Here is a 21621-nt window from a genome sequence, read left to right as displayed (position 1 = left end):
CCTAATACAAAGGCCCATAGGCCAAGACCCCTTCACTTTAACACAACACGCCACACACACAGAGCAACATCACGACCAAAGCGACAACCAGCAGCCAAACTGCTATGGCCCCTAGGGAGCTCGCGCAGGAGGAGGTCTTGCAGAGCTAATGCACCAACCAAGCACCAAGCACTGCCCTCCTCAATCACAGCACACCTAACTTGCTGGACATAGGGTACAACCCCCTCAAACACACAAGCATTACGGTGCTTCCAAATCTCCTAAGCAACCAAAATGATTAGGGAATTAAGACCTTATCTTAGGCTCTTCTCAACTCTTTTGATACTTTGGCACCACCAGTTTGAGAACTATGTGCATCCAGGCTGAGGGACAATGGCTAGGAGGCCTAAATTGTGTAGGATGGACATCCATATTTGCTGAGCAAACACGCAAGAGACTAGAATATGCTGGATGGACTCCACCTGATCACACAAAGGGCAAGCAACTGGATGGGGCAGGCCTCTTTTTTCTAGTCTATCACCTGTCTAAACCCTGTTTTTGATTGCCAACCATACAAAGAATTTGCATCTTAATGGGGCCCAGGTCTTCCAGACTCGTCGCCAAGGGGCAACAAAGATAGAGCCAGTAAAAAATGCATCATATCGATTTGCTACAATAAGTACCATGAACAGAGAGGCGCCACATATGTTGGTCTGCGATGCCAGGTTGAAGATCTACCCCATCAACCAAGTTCCAGAGCTGTAGATACTCCCCTTATATCTAACACCCATTTACGATCTGTGAGCCCCTCCGCTACTGTTCTCCTCTTTAAAGCTTTTTTAGAAATTATTTGGATCAAGGTTGGATAATGTTCAGCCATAGTTTTACCAAGAAGCCAACGATCAGATCAAAACTTCACAGATTCACCACTGCCTACCACGGAGATAACAACCACATCAAAGAGTGTTTTTGCATTATGGTGCACTCGGATAGGGAGTCCAGCGCATGGTCTTGATGCATCAGTCTTCTGTAACCAAAGCCACCTGGCACGTAAGGCCCATCCTAGCATCTCCAGGTTGAGAATATCCAGACCACCATACTGTAAAGGCTACTGGACAGTTTCCCAAGACATAAGGCAGTTACCTCCATTTGCATCACCTTGCCCCTTCCAAAGAAAGTCTCTTCTCCTCTTATCAATTGCCTTAAAAACCCATTTAGGGAGTTCCAGCGCAAGCATAAGATAGATAGGGATAGAAGACAACACTGCCTTAACCAGGACAAGATGACCAGCCCGACTCAAAAGTTTGGCTTTCCATCCTAGAAGTTTATCAGCAACTTTATCAACCAGTGGCAAGAGATCGGAGTTAGAGAGCTTACGAATCGGCAGAGGAATCCCCAAATAGGTGCAAGGAATTTTTTTATATCACATGACAATAAGGCAGAAATGGTGGTCAGCTCACACAGTTGTCCTACAATGTTTGAGGAAAAAAGTGTTCAGTTTAGGTTGTCCAAATTATAATGACCATTGGCGATTCCCTGTTAATGCAACAATAGATGCAGCGAATCTTAGAGAACTTGATTTTTTTTGAGAGATGATTAACTTGGGCTAATATTTTGTATGTCGCTACCTTTGAGAAGTTAGTCAGACTCCTTTGTAGCACATATTGGTGTCAACACCTCCATGGAAAGCCATGGGAAATGTCTCGTTTACCCCTCGACCACGACAGTTCTTTCCATCTTCTCCTCTGTCCTGTCACACTCACCTATTTTGTTGTCAGCGTTCTAGCCTATCCACCATGTCGCAACTGTCGGGTAGAGGAGGAAGGAGCTAGGCTATGAGCAAAGATATGACATATTTGTTATCTGAACAAATTTATGCAACAGAAACTCGAAAACAGATCATAGGCAACATTGCTGAACAAAAGTTCCAACATAAGTAGACAAGCAACCATAATATTGTTGAAACATTAGAAAACATTACATGCAGCCATAACTGAGGGCTTAGCTGAGACTGTTCATAGCCCTCACATTACAAAAGGCATTGTTCATAGCTCTTAGATTACAAAAGACATTGTTCACAACATGCAAAATAGATATGCTCTTCAGATTACAAAATACAGAGACAATGAAAGCAAACACAACTTCAAGCACTGAACTTGAGCTTATTTTTTGTTGCTAGTTGTTTCTTTCTAGGTGTCATCTTCTTAGGTGGAGCATCAATCACTAAACTGGGACCTTCCTACAGTGGCTGGTTCTCTTCAACTTGAGGAGGTTCCAATGCTAATACCCTTCTTGTGGATACCCGCAATTATGCTTCCTTGGCAGCTTGCTTAGCCTCTTCAACTGCCTCCAGTGCCCTCCTAGCCTTTTCTCTTGCAGCTTGTGCCCTTGTTCTTGGAGATGCTACAACTTGTGGGTTAGTCGACGCACTTTCTTGAACTTATGGTTCAGTTGATGTTAGCCTTTCTAGTTCTCTTCCTACAAAGGAAATGTCATGCAGTTAGTAGGCATTTACACCTAAACCAGTTTCAGGGATTTTTTTGAGTTCTACATTCAGTGCTAGTCACACCAGAAGTGGCTTTTGACCCAGCTGAGTTATACATTTTACTACAACCCTCTATTTCCACAAGTTTTATTATAATGTTAGCAAATTTGATTGCTAGCCTATCATTGACCACCTGCTCAAACTGATCATTATTTTTTAATTTCTATTCTACATCATTTTGTACTTCCCATACTGCTAAAGTTTGAGTGCTGCCCCATATTATTATGCTGGCTATATCATCCACGAACTTATCTAGGTTATAGGTATGGTTCACATCAAACCACAAAACATGTCTTTGCTCATCCTTTTCAACCATACCATGTTCCAAATTAGCAGTATACTTAGAGCAACAAATAACTAGTCTAAATGCATTCCAAGGTTCGATCCTAATAACATAGACAATACATACAAATGGATAATAGGAGTTAGAACAAACCAACTCCAATAGAGGGACCAATACTTATTAAGAGATCATCTTGCCGATGCGATCGATTGTCCTTATCCTCCATTGTTGCTGATTGAAAGTAGCCAAATCAACAAATAAATAGTATATAACATATACCAATTCTAAGTCAATGTCAACACATGAGAGAAAAGGGGAACTGATGGTGGGATAGTCAACATTCAACATTGGAATGGGGAAACGAGAAATTACCTTGGATTCGAGGGATGTCGAGAAGATCTTCCGCATCCGATTGTCCGCTGCTGCTATGGTTATGGTTTTGAGAGAGAGAGAGAGAGAGAGAGAGAGAGAGAGAGAGAGAGAGAGGGGCGGGTAGGAGAACTAAGCTAGAGAGAGCGGGGATCAAGTTAATGGGTCATTTAGGAACGGGGTAAATGTCACACCCAGTTTTAGAAGGTAAACCGAATGCGAACCATGTATGTGCCAGGATAAAAAATTTACGTACACAGCGATTACATAAATGACTCATCATAGCACAATGCTTCGAATTACGATAAAGAGTAAGTAAAAATATTAAAGACTAGAGTCATTTACATAATATAAATCAAAGTACACAGAATTGAAACGTAGCCAACATAAATAAACCCACCACAGGCAGTTGACTAGGGGAGGTCGCTAGCCTAATCCTCGAACTCGTCGAAGTCCTGGAACTCCTGGAGATCTGCCTCGACACCTTCTTCTTTACCTGAGCATAGATTGCACCAAAGGCAACCTGGTGTTTTGTGAAAGCAAGGGTGAGTACACAACAACGTACTCAGCAAATGTCCCGTTTGGCTGAAGTGGACTAGCTTTATGTGGAGTTAGGATCAAGCAGTTGCTTTTAGTTGGTCAGGTAATTATTACTAGTATAGAGCCAGGTTTTAGCATTGACCCAAGTTGTTAACCCAAAAGTACTCTTTCCAAACAGAAAGAATATCAGAAACCATAATCATAATCATAATCATAATCAAAACCATCATTATCCTCATCATCACATGTAAACAAAGTATCTCTGATCAATGTGTCTCTAATCAATGGAGCTCCCTTGGCCGCTCATAACCGCGAGCACGACTGATATATCTCTGCAGAGGTTGAGCACTTTACCCACGAGCCGTGATTCCCTTTCTGCCCGGGGAGAGCTACTCCCCATTGACCACTACCTAGGTGGCCTGGCAAGGTATCACTATGAAGCCTTTACAAAGATTCCCCGAAGCTGTAGCCGCCCGTTAGGTTTCCTAAATGTACCGCACTACTCCCCAAGGGGCAATCCACCCTCGGCAGAGCGAGCTGCATACACCGAGCCCCATTGACGGCACGACGGCGAAGCAAACTACACCCCAGTTCCTCTAATTATTCAGCTAAGGGTATCCCATACCACCCCCATGGTTGTACTGTTTTCTCGGGCGGTCATCCAACGAACAGGTCCTTATGGAGAGGCACTCGAGAAACCGCTCAAGCCCCCTTAAATGTCACAATATCATTGTCATAATCAACAGAGAAAACAACGTATCATAAATAATCTTATCATATTCATTGATTAGGGTGAAGCACTAGCATAAAGCTAAACTAAAATAATCTAACCCACATAGGTAAACAAGGACATGATAAACAAAGCTAGTCAATCCTTAGGTATAAATTGTGTAAATGCGGGGAGTGAATTATAAAATGAATAGGACATAGATGGGTCAAGGGATACTTGCCTTCACCAACCAGTTGCTGCTCAGGGTCTTCACCTGCAACTACTTCGGACTCCGTCCACGGACCGTTATCTATGCGAGTGCAACCATACATTCACATCTTAAATCAGAAAATAAACAGTACACCATACAAGGAAACAGATCAATTAAACATGCACGTGACATATGGTTGGTGCTTACGACCGTATGAGAGATGAACAAGGATGACATAGCCGTTATTACTATCGATGACTTCTCATACTTATAATAAGTGAAAATAAACCGAAACACTTAATTTAATGTAGTTATACTAATGGACATTCACTGTAGGCGTAAATAAAGTTATTACTTAATCTCGATTAACTCTACACTTGACTAACCTGTCGCTGCCTGATGCAATTTAATTAGCACGAGCAATTTTAAGCAGTGTGGGGTGTTGCCGCGCGACATTACGCACAAAAGGAAAATAAAGAGTGTGTGCCGCTATGCAAACGACGCCACACGCTACTGCGCACGGAGGTGCTGCGCGCTTGGTCGCGTTGGTTGCCATGCCGCGAGCCAAGTTGGCCGCGCAGGCGAGTGAGCAAGCCGCACCACGCTGGCCGCGCGCGTGCCACAAGCAAGCGAGCGAGCCGCGCCAGAGCGCCGGCCAGGCCATGGCCGGACCAGGAGGGGTGCGAGGGGGACCGCGCCGCATCGAGGCACGCGGTGGGCCATGAGCATGCCGGACCCGCGCGACTAACAAAGAGGAAGGAGGGGAGGGGAAAGGGGAAGGGGAGGGCTCACCTCGATGGTTGCGCACGCAGATGGCAAAACGGCGGGGTAGCGGGCGCTCGACGGCGAGGATGAGGGCGTGAGGGAGAGGGGTGCTAGCGGGATGTGGGGCACGGGACAATCATGGGGCACCATGCCCCCCATATCTCGCAGAGGAGATTGAGGAGGATGTCGCCTGGCCGATGGGCCCCACCTGAAGGCCATGGCGGCTGAAGGGGCGTGTGGGCGCGGGGCTGACAGGCGGGCCCCACGTGCGGTGGTGGTGCTAGGAACTGCCCATGCGCGGACACACGCGGCAGGTGCGGGCGAGCCGCTGGGGTGGGCCACGTAGGCGCCCCGCAGCTGGGCCGCGACGAGGGGAAGAGCGGCTGGGCCGCACGCCAAATCGGCCCAAGATGAGAGAGGAGAGAGGGGGGAATGACCAGGTGGGCCGCGCCACGGGCCAAAAAGGCCAGTAGGGAAATGGAGGGAGGGTTTTGGGGTTTTTCCTATTTCCTATTTAGCTCCAATCTCTTACTAAATGAATACTTCACGGAAACCAAGCAAACACACAAAAATATATGTGTGATCCAGCATGATGCAACAACCAAAGAAAATCCACTTTTAGGATTTATTAATACCTGACATTGAGTTAACTCTCTTTAGAATTTCGAAAAGGGGCAAGGTGAAGCAAAAAGGAATGGAAAAGGAAAGGTAACGCCTGAATTTGTGGATGTTAAGGAAGAAAAACTTACACCCCCCAAATTCGGGGCATTACAAACCTATCCCCCTTAAAAGAATCTCGCCCTCGAGATTCAAGGTTGGTCAACAAAGAGTTCGGGATACTTGGCCATCAGATCATCTTCACGCTCCTAAGTTGCTTCTTCCTCGGAGTGGTGGCCCCATCTGACTTTGTACATTCTGATAGTTTTCCTCCGGGTGACCCTGTCTGTAGTCTCAAGAATCTGTGCTGACTTCTCTATGTAGGTCAAGTATTCTTGGACTTCCAGACCCTCCACTGGCAACTGTTCTTCTGGCACACGTAGACATTTCCTTAACTGAGACACATGAAAGACATCATGCACTGCGGACAAATTTTCTAGCAAACTGAGCTGATAGGCCACTTCTCCATGCTTCGCGAGAATCTGATACATGCCAACATATTGGGGGGCTAGCTTGCCTTGACTCCGAACCTTCTGACTCCTCTGATAGGCGATACCTTCAGGTAGACAAAAACTCCAACTTAGAAACTTAGTTCTCTCCTTCTCGTGTCTGCATAACTTCGCTGCGTTGATTGCGCTATCTTTAGATTCTCCTGAACTATCTTGATGTTCTCTTCAGCTTTGAGCAAAATGTCTGGCCCAAACACTTGACTTTCTCCAGGCTGATCCCAATGCAACGGAGTTCTACAACTCCTCCCATAATGTGCCTGAAATGGTGACATCTTCAAGATGGCCTGGTAACTGTTGTTATAGGAGAATTCTGCATAAGGTAACCTCTTGTCCCATCCAGGCTGATCTTGCAGCGCACAGGCTCTCAACATATCTTCAAGGATTTGATTAGTTCTTTCAGTCTGATCATCTGTCTATAGATGATAAGCTGAACTAAAGTTTAAATGTGTACCCAAAGCTTCATGTAACTGCTGCCAGAAATGAGAGGTGAACTGCGTCCCACTGTCGGACACTATCTTCTTTGGCACACCATGAAGACAAATGATCCGAGACATGTACAATTCTGCCAACATTGCACTGCTGTAGCTAGTCTTGACAGGTATGAAGTGGGCTGACTTGGTCAAGCGGTCCACCACTACCCAGATGGAATCGTAGTCGGCTCGAGTACGAGGCAATCCGACTATGAAGTCCATCCCAATTTCATCCCATTTCCACTGAGGAATTCGCAACGGCTGCAACAACCCAACAGGCTTCTGATGCTCCGCCTTGATCCATCGACAACTCTCATACATAGCCACGTGTTTTGCGATTTCCCTTTTCATTCCGTACCACCAGAATTTCTTCTTCAGATCCTGATACATCTTCTCACTTCCAGGGTGTATGGAATAAGCTGTCTCATGGGCTTCCTTGAGGATCAACTCCCGAATAGACTGGACATTGGGAACACACAAGCGGTCCTTGAACCATACCACACCTTCTGCATCTTCCCGAAAATCTTTGCCTCTTCCTTCTAGAATCAGTTGACGAATTTCCTCGATCTTCTCATCATTCTTCTGTGCTTCTTTGATCTCCCGCTCTAAGGTGGGTTCTAACTCGACTATTACTCCTCGCATGTTATTCAGAAATCCGAGACTCAACCTGTCAAATTCTTTGACCAACCATAAGACATCAGGTGAGCGACCATCATATTGACTTGACTTTTCCTGCTTAAAGCATCTGCCACCACGTTCGCTTTGCCTGGATGATAGTGAATTTCCAATTCATAGTCTTTGATCAATTCTAACCACCTTCGTTGTCTCATATTCAGCTCAGACTGGGTGAATATGTACTTTAGACTCTTATGATCTGTGTAAACATCACACTTCTGCCCATACAGATAATGCCTCCATGTCTTCAGTGCATGAACCACTGCTGCTAACTCTAGATCATGAATTGGATAATTCTTCTCATGAACCTTTAGCTGCTGGGACGAGTAAGCCACAACTCTTCCCTCTTGCATCAATACGCATCCCAAGCCAGTGTAACAAGCGTCGCAATACACCAAGAAGGGCTTTTGCACATTAGGCAAGACTAAGACATGCACTGTAGTCAACTTCTCTTTTAGCGCTTCAAAGGCTTCTTGGCATTTCTGGGTCCACTTGAACTTAACTTTGTTGCCTAGTAAAGCTATCATCGGTATTGCTATTTTCGAAAATCCTTCAATGAATCGCCGATAATATCCGGCCATTCCAATGAAGCTCTTGATTCCTCGGGCATCTGTTGGCGCTTTCCAGTTCAAAATATCTGCCACTTTCTTTGGATCCACAGCCAATCCATCTTTGTTTATTATGTGACCCAAGAACATGACTTCATCGATCCAGAACTCGCACTTACTCAACTTTGCATACAGTTGGTGCTCTCGCAATCTCTGCAATACCATCTTCAAATGATTCACATGCTCCTCCTCACTTTGAGAATATATAAGAATGTCATCAATAAATACCACCACAAACTTGTCAAGATAATCCATGAATACACTGTTCATCAGATTCATGAAGAACGCTGGTGCATTCGTCAGGCCAAAAGACATAACGGTGAACTCATATAGTCATACTTGGTAATGAATGTCGTCTTCACGATGTTTGAGGGTTGGATCCTGAGCTGGTGATAACCTGACCTCAGATCTATTTTTGAGAACACGCTGGCTCCTCTCAGCTGGTCGAACAGATCTTCTATTCTGGGCAAGGGGTACTTGTTCTTGAGAGCACCTAGAGGGGGGGGGGGTGAATAGGTGATCCTGTAAAAACTTGAAACTTAAAGCCACAAACTTGATTAGGAGTTAGAGCAATAAAGCCAAGTGGCTTGAGAGGTGTTCTTGCGAAACACAATAACCACAAAGAGATCAACACAGAGAGGCACAATGGTTTATCCCGTGGTTCGGCCAAGTCCAACACTTGCCTACTCCACGTTGTGGCGTCCCAATGGATGAGGGTTGCACTCAACCCCTTTCAAGTGGTCCAAAGACCCACTTGAATACCATGGTGTTTCTCTTCCTTTCACTATATCCCGTTTGCGAGGAATCTCCACAGCTTGGAGTCTCTCGCCCTTACAAAAGATGATCACAAATGAACACGGAAGTAAGGATGGGATGAGCAACACACACAAGTCCACAGCAGTACGCACACACACAAGGCCAAGACTTGAGCTCAAATGAATATCACAAAGTTCTCACTAGAACGGAGCTCAAATCACTAAGAATGTCAAACGAGTGCGCAAAGACGAAGTGTGAATGATCAAGAATGCTCAAAGTATGCTTGGGTGTCTTCCTCCATGCGCCTAAGGGTCCCTTTTATAGCCCCAAGGCAGCTAGGAGCCGTTGAGAGCATTCCAGGAAGGCAATTCTTGCTTTCTGTCGACTGGTGCACCGGACAGTCCAGTGCACCACCGGACACTGTCCGGTGCAGATTTCTTTCCTGTTTTGGCGCAGCCGACCGTTGGCGATTTGGAGCCGTTGGCGCACCGGACACTATCCGGTGCACACCGGCGGTGCCCCCTTCAGACCGTTGGCCCGGCCACGCGTCACGCGCGGATTGCGCGGCCGACCGTTGGCTCGGCCGACCGTTGGCTCACCGGACAGTCCGGTGCACCACCGGACAGTCCGGTGATTTATAGCCATACACCGCCGTTCAATTCCCGAGAGCGACCTTTTCACCAGAGCCAGCCTGGCGCACCGGACACTGTCCGGTGCACCACCGGACAGTCCGGTGCACCTAGCACGAGCAAAGTCTTGGCTGCTCGAGCCAAGTCTTTTCCATTTGTCTTTTCTCTGATTCTAGCACTTAGACAAATATGTTAGTACATAAAAACCAATGTACTAAGTCTAGAATCATACCTTTGTGTTGATTTTCTCTTCAATCCACCATTTGGCATAGTTTCACACTTAAACCATTTGTGTTGGCACTTGATCACCAAAATACTTAGAAATGGCCCAAGGGCACATTTCCCTTTCAATCTCCCCCTTTTTGGTGATTTGTGCCAACACAACAAAAAGCAACATATAGAAGTGCAACATCAATGCAAATGAGAACAAGAATTTGTTTTGATTCAAATTTGGCATATTTGGATCATTCTTTGCCACCACTTGGTTTGTTTTTGCAAATCAAACTCAATTTCCTATCTCTAAGTCAAATTCACTTATTGAGGCATAGAGAAAGGTATTCCAGGAGAAATTGGTCAAAGATTCAAAAACTCCCCCTTTTTTCATAATCAAACATTCTCCCCACAAGAGACCAACTTTTGACAAGAGGAGACATTAAGAGGATTTTGACAAAACAAAAACTCTAGCTCTACTATTTTCAAAATTCTCAAGTGGTAGCTGATCCATTTCTTGCTTTAGCCTTAATTTCTCCCCCTTTGGCATCAAGCACCAAAACGGGATCATTTTTGGCCCTTAAACCCCATTGCCTCACCAAAATATTCAAATAAGAGTAAAAGGCGATAAGGGACATGGAGATGAACTTGGAGTAAGTTACCCTCTCATCAGAGTGCAGTGGAAGTCTTTCATGGTCCAAGTCCACCTTTCCCTTTCAACCCACCTTTGAGACTAAATCAAGCAAGCTCAAACACATGGTTAGTCTCAAAGGGTCAAGTTGTAGCACAGCTCCCCCTAAATATGTGCACCATTTGCAAATGGACTTGTGAGGTCCGGGGAGTGCTTATACAACTTGAGCACCATAAATAAACAACAAAATGCATAGAAGGAACATGATCAGAGCATAAAACACATGTATGCTATATATCAATCCAAGTTCCGTGAATCTAAGACATTTAGCTCACTACGCAGCCTGCAAAAGGTCTTCTCATCTAAAGGCTTGGTAAAGATATCGGCTAGCTGGTTCTCGGTGCTAACATAAAACACTTCGATATCTCCCTTTTGCTGGTGGTCTCTCAAAAAGTGATGCTGGATGTCTATGTGCTTTATGCGGCTGTGTTCAACAGGATTATCCGCCATGCGGATAGCACTCACATTATCACATCGGAGTGGGACTTTGCTCAGATTGTAGCCGAAGTCCCGGAGGGTTTGCCTCATCCAAAGTAGTTGCGCGCAACACTGTCCTGCGGCAACGTACTCGGCCTCAGCAGTGGATAGGGCAACGGAAGTTTGTTTCTTAGAACTCCACGACACTAGGGATCTTCCTAAGAATTGGCACGTCCCTAATGTACTCTTCCTATCAACCTTACATCCAGCATAGTCGGAGTCTGAATATCCAATCAAGTCAAAGGTAGACCCCTTTGGATACCAGATCCCAAAGCATGGCGTAGCGACTAAATATCTAAGAATTCGCTTCACGACCACTAGGTGACACTCCCTTGGATCGGATTGAAATCTAGCACACATGCATACACTAAGCATAATATCCGATCTACTAGCACATAAGTAAAGCAAAGAACCTATCATAGACCGGTATGCTTTTTGATCAACGGACTTACCTCCTTTATTAAGGTCGACGTGTCCGTCAGTTCCTATTGGAGTCTTTGTGGGCTTGACGTCCTTCATCCCAAATCGCTTGAGCAAGTCTTGCGTGTACTTCGTTTGAGAGATAAAGGTGCCGTCCTTGAGTTGCTTCACTTGGAACCCAAGGAAGTAGTTCAACTCGCCCATCATCGACATCTCGAACTTTTGAGTCATCACCCTGCTAAACTCTTCACAAGACTTTTGGTTAGTAAACCAAATATTATGTCATCGACATAAATTTGGCACACAAATAAATCGCCATCACACGTCTTAGTGAATAAAGTTGGATCGACTTTCCCAACCTTGAAAGCATTAGCAATTAAAAAGTCTCTAAGGCATTCATACCATGCTCTTGGGGCTTGCTTAAGTCTATAGAGCGCCTTAGAGAGCTTACACACGTGGTCGGGGTACCGTTCATCCTCAAAGCTAGGGGGTTGCTCTACGTACACCTCCTCCTTGATTGGCCCGTTTAGGAAAGCGCTCTTCACATCCATTTGGAACAACCTGAAAGAATGGTGAGCGACATAGGCTAACAATATGCGAATTGACTCTAGCCTAGCCACAGGAGCAAAAGTCTCCTCAAAGTCCAAACCTGCGACTTGGGCATAACCTTTTGCCACAAGTCGAGCCTTGTTCCTTGTCACAACCCCATGCTCGTCTTGTTTGTTGCGGAACACCCACTTGGTTCCCACAACGTTTTGCTTGGGACGTGGCACTAGTGTCCAAACTTCATTTCTCTTGAAATTGTTGAGCTCCTCCTGCATGGCCAACACCCAGTCCGGATCTAGCAAGGCTTCTTCTACCCTGAAAGGCTTAATAGAAGAGACAAAAGAGTAATGCTCACAAAAATTTACTAATCTAGAGCGACGAGATGATTCCTTTGAATCGTTGCTCGAACTTGAGTTGGAGGGGCATGTTGTGCTTCTTCCTCCATAACATGATCATTTTGTGCTCCCCCTTGATCACACGCCTCTTCTTGATGAACCTGTTCATCGTCTTGAGTTGTGGGATGCACCATTGTTGAGGAAGAAGGTTGATCTTGCTCCTTTTGTTCCTGTGGCCGCACATCTCCAATTGCCATGGTGCGAATTGCGGTCGTTGGAACGTCTTCTTCATCTACTTCATCAAGATCAACAACTTGCTCTCTTGGAGAGCCATTAGTCTCATCAAATACAACATCACTAGAGACTTCAACCAAACCCGATGATTTGTTGAAGACCCTATACGCCTTTGTATTTGAGTCATAACCTAACAAAAACCCTTCTACAGCTTTGGAAGCAAATTTGGAATTCCTACCTTTCTTCACTAGAATGTAGCATTTGCTCCCAAATACACGAAAGTATGAAACGTTGGGTTTGTTACCAGTTAGAAGCTCATACGAAGTCTTCTTGAGGAGGCGATGAAGGTAGACCCAGTTTATGGCGTGGCAAGCCGTGTTCACGGCTTCCGACCAAAACCGCTCGGGCGTCTTGAATTCTCCAAGCATCGTCCTCGCCATGTCTATGAGTGTCCTGTTCTTCCTCTCTACCACACCATTTTGCTGTGGTGTGTAGGGAGCGGAGAACTCGTGCTTGATTCCTTCCTCCTCAAGGAACTCCTCTACTTGAAGGTTCTTGAACTCGGACCTGTTGTCGCCCCTTATCTTTTTGACTTTGAGCTCAAACTCATTTTGATCTCTCCTTAGGAAGCGCTTGAGGGTCCCTTGGGTTTCTGTTTTATCCTGCAAAAAGAATACCCAAGTGAAGCAGGAAAAATCATCGACTATAACAAGACCATACTTACTTCCCCCGATGCTGAGGTAGGCGACGGTTCCGAAGAGATCCATATGAAGTAGCTCCAGGGGTCTTGACGTGGTCATCACATTTTTGATATGATGAGAGCTTCCCACCTGTTTACCTTGGTTCCCGTCACCGAATATGATTGAATCTTAGGAATCCTTGTTCTTGACGTAGGAGGTGAACATCTTCTTCTCCCCCGTCATGTGGTTTGTGCATCCGCTGTCGATAATCTAGCTTGAGCCCCCAGATGCATAAACCTGCAAGGCAAATTTAGGCTTGGGTCTTAGGTACCCAACTTGTGTTGGGTCCTACAAGGTTAGTGACAATGGTCTTAGGGACCCAAATGCAAGTTTTGTCACCCTTGCATTTTGCCCCTAATTTTCTAGCAATCACCTTCTTAACCTTTCTACAAATTGCAAAGGAAGCATTGCAAGCATGATAAATTGTAGAAAGTTCATTAATTATTTTCCTAGGAACATGAGCAACATTTCTCCTAGGCATATGATGAATGACATTTTTTCTAGGCATATCTCTACCATGCATATAGGAAGAACTTGAAGCAAACATGGCATTGGAATCATAGGTATTACAACTCTTATCATGATGAACATTCCTAGCATATCTCCTATCATGGTACATGAAAGCATGGTTTCTTTGAGCATTACTAGTCATAGGAGCCTTCCCTTTCTCCTTGGCGGGAATGGGAGCCTTATGACTTGTTAAGTTCTTGGCTTCTCTCTTAAAGCCAAGCCCATCTTTGATTGAGGGGTGTCTACCAATAGTGTAGCCATCCCTTGCAAATTTTAGTTTATCAATTTCACTTTTGCTAGTCTTAAGTTGGGCATTAAGACTAGCCACTTCACCATTTAATTTTTCAATGGAGGTAAGGTGTTCAACACATGCATCAATATTAAAATCCTTACACCTATTACAAATCACTACATGTTCCACACAAGAATTAAATTTGTTAACTACTTCTGGCTTAGCATTTAAATCATCATTAATACTCTTTAAGCTAGAGATAGTCTCATGACAAGTCGATAGTTCACAAGAAAGCATTTCATTTCTTTTTAACTTCTAGAACAAGAGAATTTTGTGCACTTACAAATTTATCATGCTCTTCATATAAAAGATCTTCTTGCTTTTCTAAAAGCCTATTCTTCTCATTCAAAGCATCAATCAATTCATTGATCTTATAAATTTTAGTTCTATCTAATCCTTTGAATAAACATGCATAGTCTATTTCATCATCACTAGATTCATCATCACTTGAAGAAGCATATGTAGTATTATTTCGAGTACTTACCTTCTTCTCCTTTGCCATGAGGCTTGTGTGATGCTCGTTGGGGAAGAGAGACGATTTGTTGAAGGCCGAGGCGGCGAGTCCTTCGTTGTCGGAGTCGGACGATGAACAATCCGAGTCCCACTCCTTGCCGAGGTGTGCCTCGCCCTTAGCCTTCTTGTAGGTCTTCTTCTTTTCCCTCTTCTTTTCTTGATCCTGGTCACTGTCATTATCGGGACAATTAGCAATAAAATGACCAACCTTACCACACTTGAAGCAGGAGCGCTTTCCCTTCGTCTTGCTTTTGTTGGGATGCTCCTTGCGACCTTTGAGCGCCGTCTTGAAGCGCTTGATGATGAGGGCCATTTCATCCTCGTTTAGCCCGACCGCCTCAATTTGCGCCACCTTGCTAGGTAGCGTCTCCCTGCTACTTATTGCCTTGAGAGCAATTGCTTGAGGCTCATGGATTGGACCATTTAGCGCCTCATCGACATATCTCGCCTCCTTGATCATCATTCGCCCGCTTACAAACTTCCCAAGTATTTCTCCGGGCGTCATCTTGATGTACCTAGGATTCTCACGAATAGAGTTAACAAGATGAGGATCAAGGACGGTGAAGGACCTTAGCATAAGTCGGACGACGTCGTGGTCCGTCCATCGCGTGCTTCCATAGCTCCTTATTTTGTTGACGAGGGTCTTGAGCCTGTTGTACGTTTGGGTTGGCTCCTCCCTCCTGATCATCACGAACCTTCCTAGTTCGCCTTCCACCAACTCCATCTTGGTGAGCATGGTGATGTCGTTCCCTTCATGCGAGATCTTGAGGGTGTCCCAGATCTGCTTGGCATTGTCTAGGCCGCTCACCTTATTGTATTCTTCCCTGCACAAGGATGCTAAAAGAACAGTAGTAGCTTGTGCATTCTTATGGATTTGTTCATTGATAAACATAGAATTGTTCGAACTATCAAATTGCATTCCGTTTTCTACTATCTCCCATATACTTGGATGAAGAGAGAACAAATGACTACGCATTTTGTGACTCCAAAATCCATAGTCCTCTCCATCAAAGTGAGGAGGTTTACCAAGTGGAATAGAAAGCAAATGAGCATTGGAATTATGCGGAATACGAGAGTAATCAAAAGAAAAGTTCGAGTTAACCGTTTTCTTTTTCTCCTCGTATTCATCGTCCTTTTGAGAAGAAGAAGATTCGTCGCTGTCGTAGTAGACAACCTTCCTGATGCGCCTCTTCTTCTTTCCGTCTTTCTTCTTTTGACTCGAGCCGGAGTCATTGACTTTGTCGTCCCTTAGCTCGTTGAATATGGACTCCTTCTCATTGTCGTTGACCACCATCCCCTTTCCCTTAGGATCCATCTCTTCGGGCGATTAGTCCCTTTCTTGAAGAGAACGGCTCCGATACCAATTGAGAGCACCTAGAGGGGGGGGGGGGTGAATAGGTGATCCTGTAAAAACTTGAAACTTAAAGCCACAAACTTGATTAGGAGTTAGAGCAATAAAGCCAAGTGGCTTGAGAGGAGTTCTTGCGAAACACAATAACCACAAAGAGATCAACACAGAGAGGCATAGTGGTTTATCCCGTGGTTCGACCAAGTCCAACACTTGCCTACTCCACGTTGTGGTGTCCCAATGGATGAGGGTTGCACTCAACCCCTTTCAAGCGGTCCAAAGACCCACTTGAATACCACGGTGTTTCTCTTCCTTTCACTATATCTCGTTTGCGAGGAATCTCCATAGCTTGGAGTCTCTCGCCCTTACAAAAGATGATAACAAATGAACACGAAAGTAAGGATGGGATGAGCAACACACACAAGTCCACAACAGTACGCACACACACAAGGCCAAGACTTGAGCTCAAATGAATATCACAAAGTTCTCACAAGAATGGAGCTCAAATCACTAAGAATGTCAAACGAGTGCGCAAAGACGAAGTGTGAATGATCAAGAATGCTCAAAGTATGCTTGGGTGTCTTCCTCCATGCGCCTAGGGGTCCCTTTTATAGCCCTAAGGCAGCTAGGAGCCGTTGAGAGCATTCCAGGAAGGCAATTCTTGCCTTCTGTCGACAGGTGCACCGGATAGTCCGGTGCACCACCGGACACTGTCCGGTGCAGATTTCTTTCCTATTTTGGCGCAGCCGACCGTTGGCGATTTGGAGCCGTTGGCGCACCGGACTGTCCGGTGTGCACCGGACTGTCCGGTGTGCACCGGACAGTGCCCGATGCCCCCTTCAGACCGTTGGCCCGGCCACGCGTCACGCGCAGATTGCGTGGCCGACCGTTGGCTCGACCGACCGTTGGCTCACCGGATAGTCCGGTGCACCACCGGACAGTCCGGTGATTTATAGCCGTACGCCGCCGTTCAATTCCTGAGAGCGGCCTTTTCACCAGAGCCAGCCTGGCGCACCGGACACTGTCCGGTGCACCCAGACTGAGCAAAGTCTTGGCTGCTCGAGCCAAGTCTTTTCCATTTGTCTTTTCTCTGATTCTAGCACTTAGACAAATATGTTAGTACACAAAAACCAATGTACTAAGTCTAGAATCATACCTTTGTGTTGATTTTCTCTTCAATCCACCATTTGGCATAGTTTCACACTTAAACCATTTGTGTTGGCACTTGATCACCAAAATACTTAGAAATGGCCCAAGGGCACATTTCCCTTTCAGTTCTTGATTGTGACCCCATTCAGAGCTCGATAATCGATACACATCCTCATGTTGCCATCCTTCTTCTCCACGAACATGAGAGGGGCGGCCCAGGGTGAGGTGCTTGGTCTGTTGTAACCTTTCTCTGACAGCTCATCGATTTGCTTCTTGAGTTCAACCAATTCTGGTCCAGATACTCTGTAGGCTCTTTTAAAGATGGGGGCAGTTCTAGGAAGAGCTCTATGGCAAACTCAACTATCCGCTCGGGTGGCATACTTGGTAAATCCTTTGGGAACACGTCCAGAAATTCTAACACAACCTTGGTAGTCTTGAGTGGATCTGCCTCATTGCTATCAATAGTCATCTGGTGGCAACCTCCTTTCCTTAGCTCGGGTAGGACTAACTCGGTCACCACTTCCTCCCCTAGTGGGGACACCAACTTAATTATCCTCTTATCACAGCTGATAACTGCTCGGTACTTATCTAGCCAATTTACCCCTAGGATAACATCTATTCCCTGAGTACCCATTACTATGAGGTTAGCGGGAAACTCTATCCCCATTATTTCCACAATTACATTCAAGCAAACACTATCGGCTCGAACTTTACCACCGACCGAATCAATTTGAATGGGTGTTGACATGGTAATTATTGGAAGATTATGTGCTTCTACCCATGATGCAGTAATAAAGAATGCATTGCTCCAGTATCAAATAACACTTCTGCAATATGGGAGTCGACTGGAAACATACCTACTATCATGCCTGGTGTTTCCTGAACCGCTTCACCCTCCAAATGGTTCAATCTCCCATGGTTGTAACGTGTCTGGACGCGGTTGCCTGCTCCTGGCTGAGACACATTCTGCTTCGTTGGGGCACTAGGGCCTGACTGCTGCTGGGCTGCCTTCTTTGGACAATACATCACCCAATGGCCTTGATCTCCACAATGGAAACATGCTCTGCCTCCGCCTTGCACTGGGGCTACTTGACTGCTCTGGTTGGTTGCTGGGGTAGGGAGGCGAGGTGCCTGCTGATTTTGCCTATGGAACTGACTTCCTCCTGTCTGACTGTTCTAACTATTCTGCTGCTGATACTGAGGATATTGTTTCTAAAACTACTGCTGAGGCGGGCACTGATTCTGCTTGAACTGCTGAGGCGGGTTGCCTGAGAAACGGGGGCGATTGCTGCTCCTAGGCTGAGGTCCACCAATCTTGCGCTTGCGATCCTCCATCTCCTTGCGCTTCTTCTCTGTTATGATTGCTCTGTCGATCAGGTGCTAAAATGTGGGGAAGATATCAAGAAACGATACTGCCTCTTAGCGTCTGTGTTGACATCTTCAGGAGCATAGCGGTACAGCTGCAGAAACCTATCTTGGTACTCACTGACGGACATGGGCCCTTACTTGAGTGTCAGGAATTCCTCTTTCTTCACTGTCATCAGACCTGCTGGAACATGGTACTAACGGAAATTATCCGTGAATTCCTCCCAGGTGATGGTGTCGGGATTGGCGTGGGTGGCGAGGTAGGACTCCCACCAAGACAGAGCTGCTCCCCTAACACACTGGGGCGATACAGAACTTTCTCTCTATCGTCACACTAAGTGGTGTGCAACTCCCGCTCCACGGTACGCAGCCAATCTTCAGCATCCATGGGATCAGCGGAGTGAGCGAACACTGGGGGATGACCTCTCATGAATTCAACACGCTTGTCCCTAGGCATCTGAGGCATCTGAGGTTGAGGTGGGGCCTGTTGCTGCTGCACTTGCTGCATAGATGCCAGGGTCTGACCAATAGCTTGGACTGCCTGAGTCTGCATCAAGAACATCTACTCTATTGTCATCGGGGGCGGTGGTGGCAACTGCTGCTGAGGTGCCTCATCTTGCGGGGCTGGCTGTTCTTGCTGAGCACGCCTCCCTCCTCTGCGCCTATTGTCTAACATCTGTAGAGTGCAATCACACATCAGAACTGATCTTGCAAATCTTGTAGCATAAGAAAAGAGTATAGAATTTTTCCACAATATTGAACAGATGAGCATCTTCACTCACTCCCAACATAGGCAAACACAACTTTTCAGATAATGAGGGAAGTAGAATAAAAAGGCTTCCCAACTAGATAACTAATTTTATTAACATTAATAGGTAAACCAAAGTGCAGGGGGTGCCCACACTTTGGCGACAGTCATTACAAAGATCCAAATCCATCATAGTTCATCATGACAAACATAAAAACATAGGATAAGCAAACTACCCTGTCTAACTAAAACTAACTGAGAGTAAGACTGAGGCTAAGACAAAGACTTCTATTTTAAACATTAATTACAAGATCCGACGCTGACGATCTATGGTTCTAAATTTATCCTGGTCCTGCAGTCGGGGTTGCCGTAGGCATGGTGTCCACGCTGAGGTGAGCGGTACGGGTGTTGGGTCCCGACAGGAGCGGGGGAGCCATCCTCCAGGTGACGACGCTCCGCGCGCTCAGCCCGCAACTGAGTGATATCAACACGAACCCTACTCAGCTCATCTAAGGCATGGTCCAGCTTCGTGTTTAGCACGGTGGCTAGGTTGACTGTGCTGCTCAACATAGGATTGTCCTCACCAACAGGTGAGACAACCACGCCTCTAGTGCTGCCAGATGGACGGCGGGGGTAATACCTCAAGTCGAGACCATCGGCCACCCCACCGAGCACTGAGCAGTAGTGCGAAAGCGCACGCCGTGCGACATCTTGCATGGCCGCCTCAGCTGAGTCCCGCTCAGAGATAGAGTAATGCTCCGAGCAGACCTCCGCACCTCGGAGACTATTCTCCGATCGGTGCACCAAACAAGTCACCTCCCAGTGGTCCGGGTAAACCCCGCGACTATGCTGGAAGACAACGCAGCAATACTCGATAGACCAAGTGCGCCGATCGAGTGCCTGACGCAGCAAGGTATCGAGCGCATCGTGGAAGTGACACCCGTGAGCGGCGTCACGAGTGATGGGTCGAGCAACCCATCCCTCCAGCTCCTGCTCTGCTGAAAGGTCGGTGCTATAGCTCGAGCTGCCGTCGTCACCTCTGTCATTGGGGTCTCCTCCAACAGCCACTCCAGCGACCAGGACGCCCAGTGGTGGTGCAGGGGGCACCTCCAGCGGGGGCACAGGAGAGCAGCTCCTCACAGACTCCACCTCCTGCTGAGGCAAGGAAGAAGAGCCCTGCTGCTCCAGCTCCTGTCGCCGACGCTCCTGCTCCTCATGCAAGCGGTGGTGCAGCCTCTCCAAATGGCTAGACTGACCAGTCACCGGACGACGAAGCGGACGCTCCGCGAGACGAGAAGGCAGGAAAGGGATGACTGACTTCCGTGCGGTGTGTCTAAGACGAGCCATCTACAAAAGACACCGTAGCACAAGAGTAAGAACAAAACTAGTATGACCAGCAAGTAGACCATAAAAAAATTAGGAAATGGAAATAAACAAAAAAAATTCAGCAAGGTATAATATATATAATAGAAGATAGATTTGGTCGACATGACCAACTTTTGAAGGGATACCAAAGTCAAGGTGATAATAGGGGTCTATAGTCCTTAGAACAACCATTCTACTCTAGGTTAGCGGTCCTACAGTCAGCACGACTCTGATACCACTTATGTCACACCCGGTTTTAGAAGGTAAACTGAATGCGAACCATGTACGTTCCAGGATCAGAAATTCACGTACACAACGATTACCTAAATGACTCATCATAGCACAATGCTTTGAATTACAATAAAGAGTAAGTATAAATATTAAAGACTAGAGTCATTTACATAATATAAATCAAAGTACACAGAATCGAAACGTAGCCAATGTAAATAAACCCACCACAGGCAGCTTACTGGGGGAGGTCGCTAGCCTAATCCTCAAACTCGTCGAAGTCCTGGAACTCCTAGAAATCCGCCTCGACACCTTCTTCTTTACTTGAGCACAGATTACACATCAACATACTCAGCAAATGTCCCGTTTGGCTGAAGTGGACTTGCTTTATGTGGAGTTAGGATCAAGCAGTTGCTTTTAGTTGGTCAGGTAATTATTACTAGTATAGAGCCAGGTTTTAGCATTAACCCAAGTTGTTAACCCAAAAGTACTCTTTCCAAACGGAAAGAATACCAGAAACCATAATCATAATCAAAACCAATCATCACCTGTAAATAAAGTATCTCTGAATGTATCGCACTCCTCCCCAAGGGGCAATCCACCCTCGGCAGAGCGAGTCGCATACACTGAGCCCCATTGACGGCACAACAACGAAGCGAACTACACCCCAGTTCCTCTAATTATTCAGCTATAAGGGCGTCCCATACCACCCCCATGGTTGCACTATTTTTCCGGGCAGTCATCC

The sequence above is a fragment of the Zea mays genome, chromosome 9 (assembly GCF_902167145.1).
Source record: "Zea mays cultivar B73 chromosome 9, Zm-B73-REFERENCE-NAM-5.0, whole genome shotgun sequence".
NCBI classification, from domain to species: domain Eukaryota; kingdom Viridiplantae; phylum Streptophyta; class Magnoliopsida; order Poales; family Poaceae; genus Zea; species Zea mays.
Note: the sequence above shows the minus strand (reverse complement) of the source record.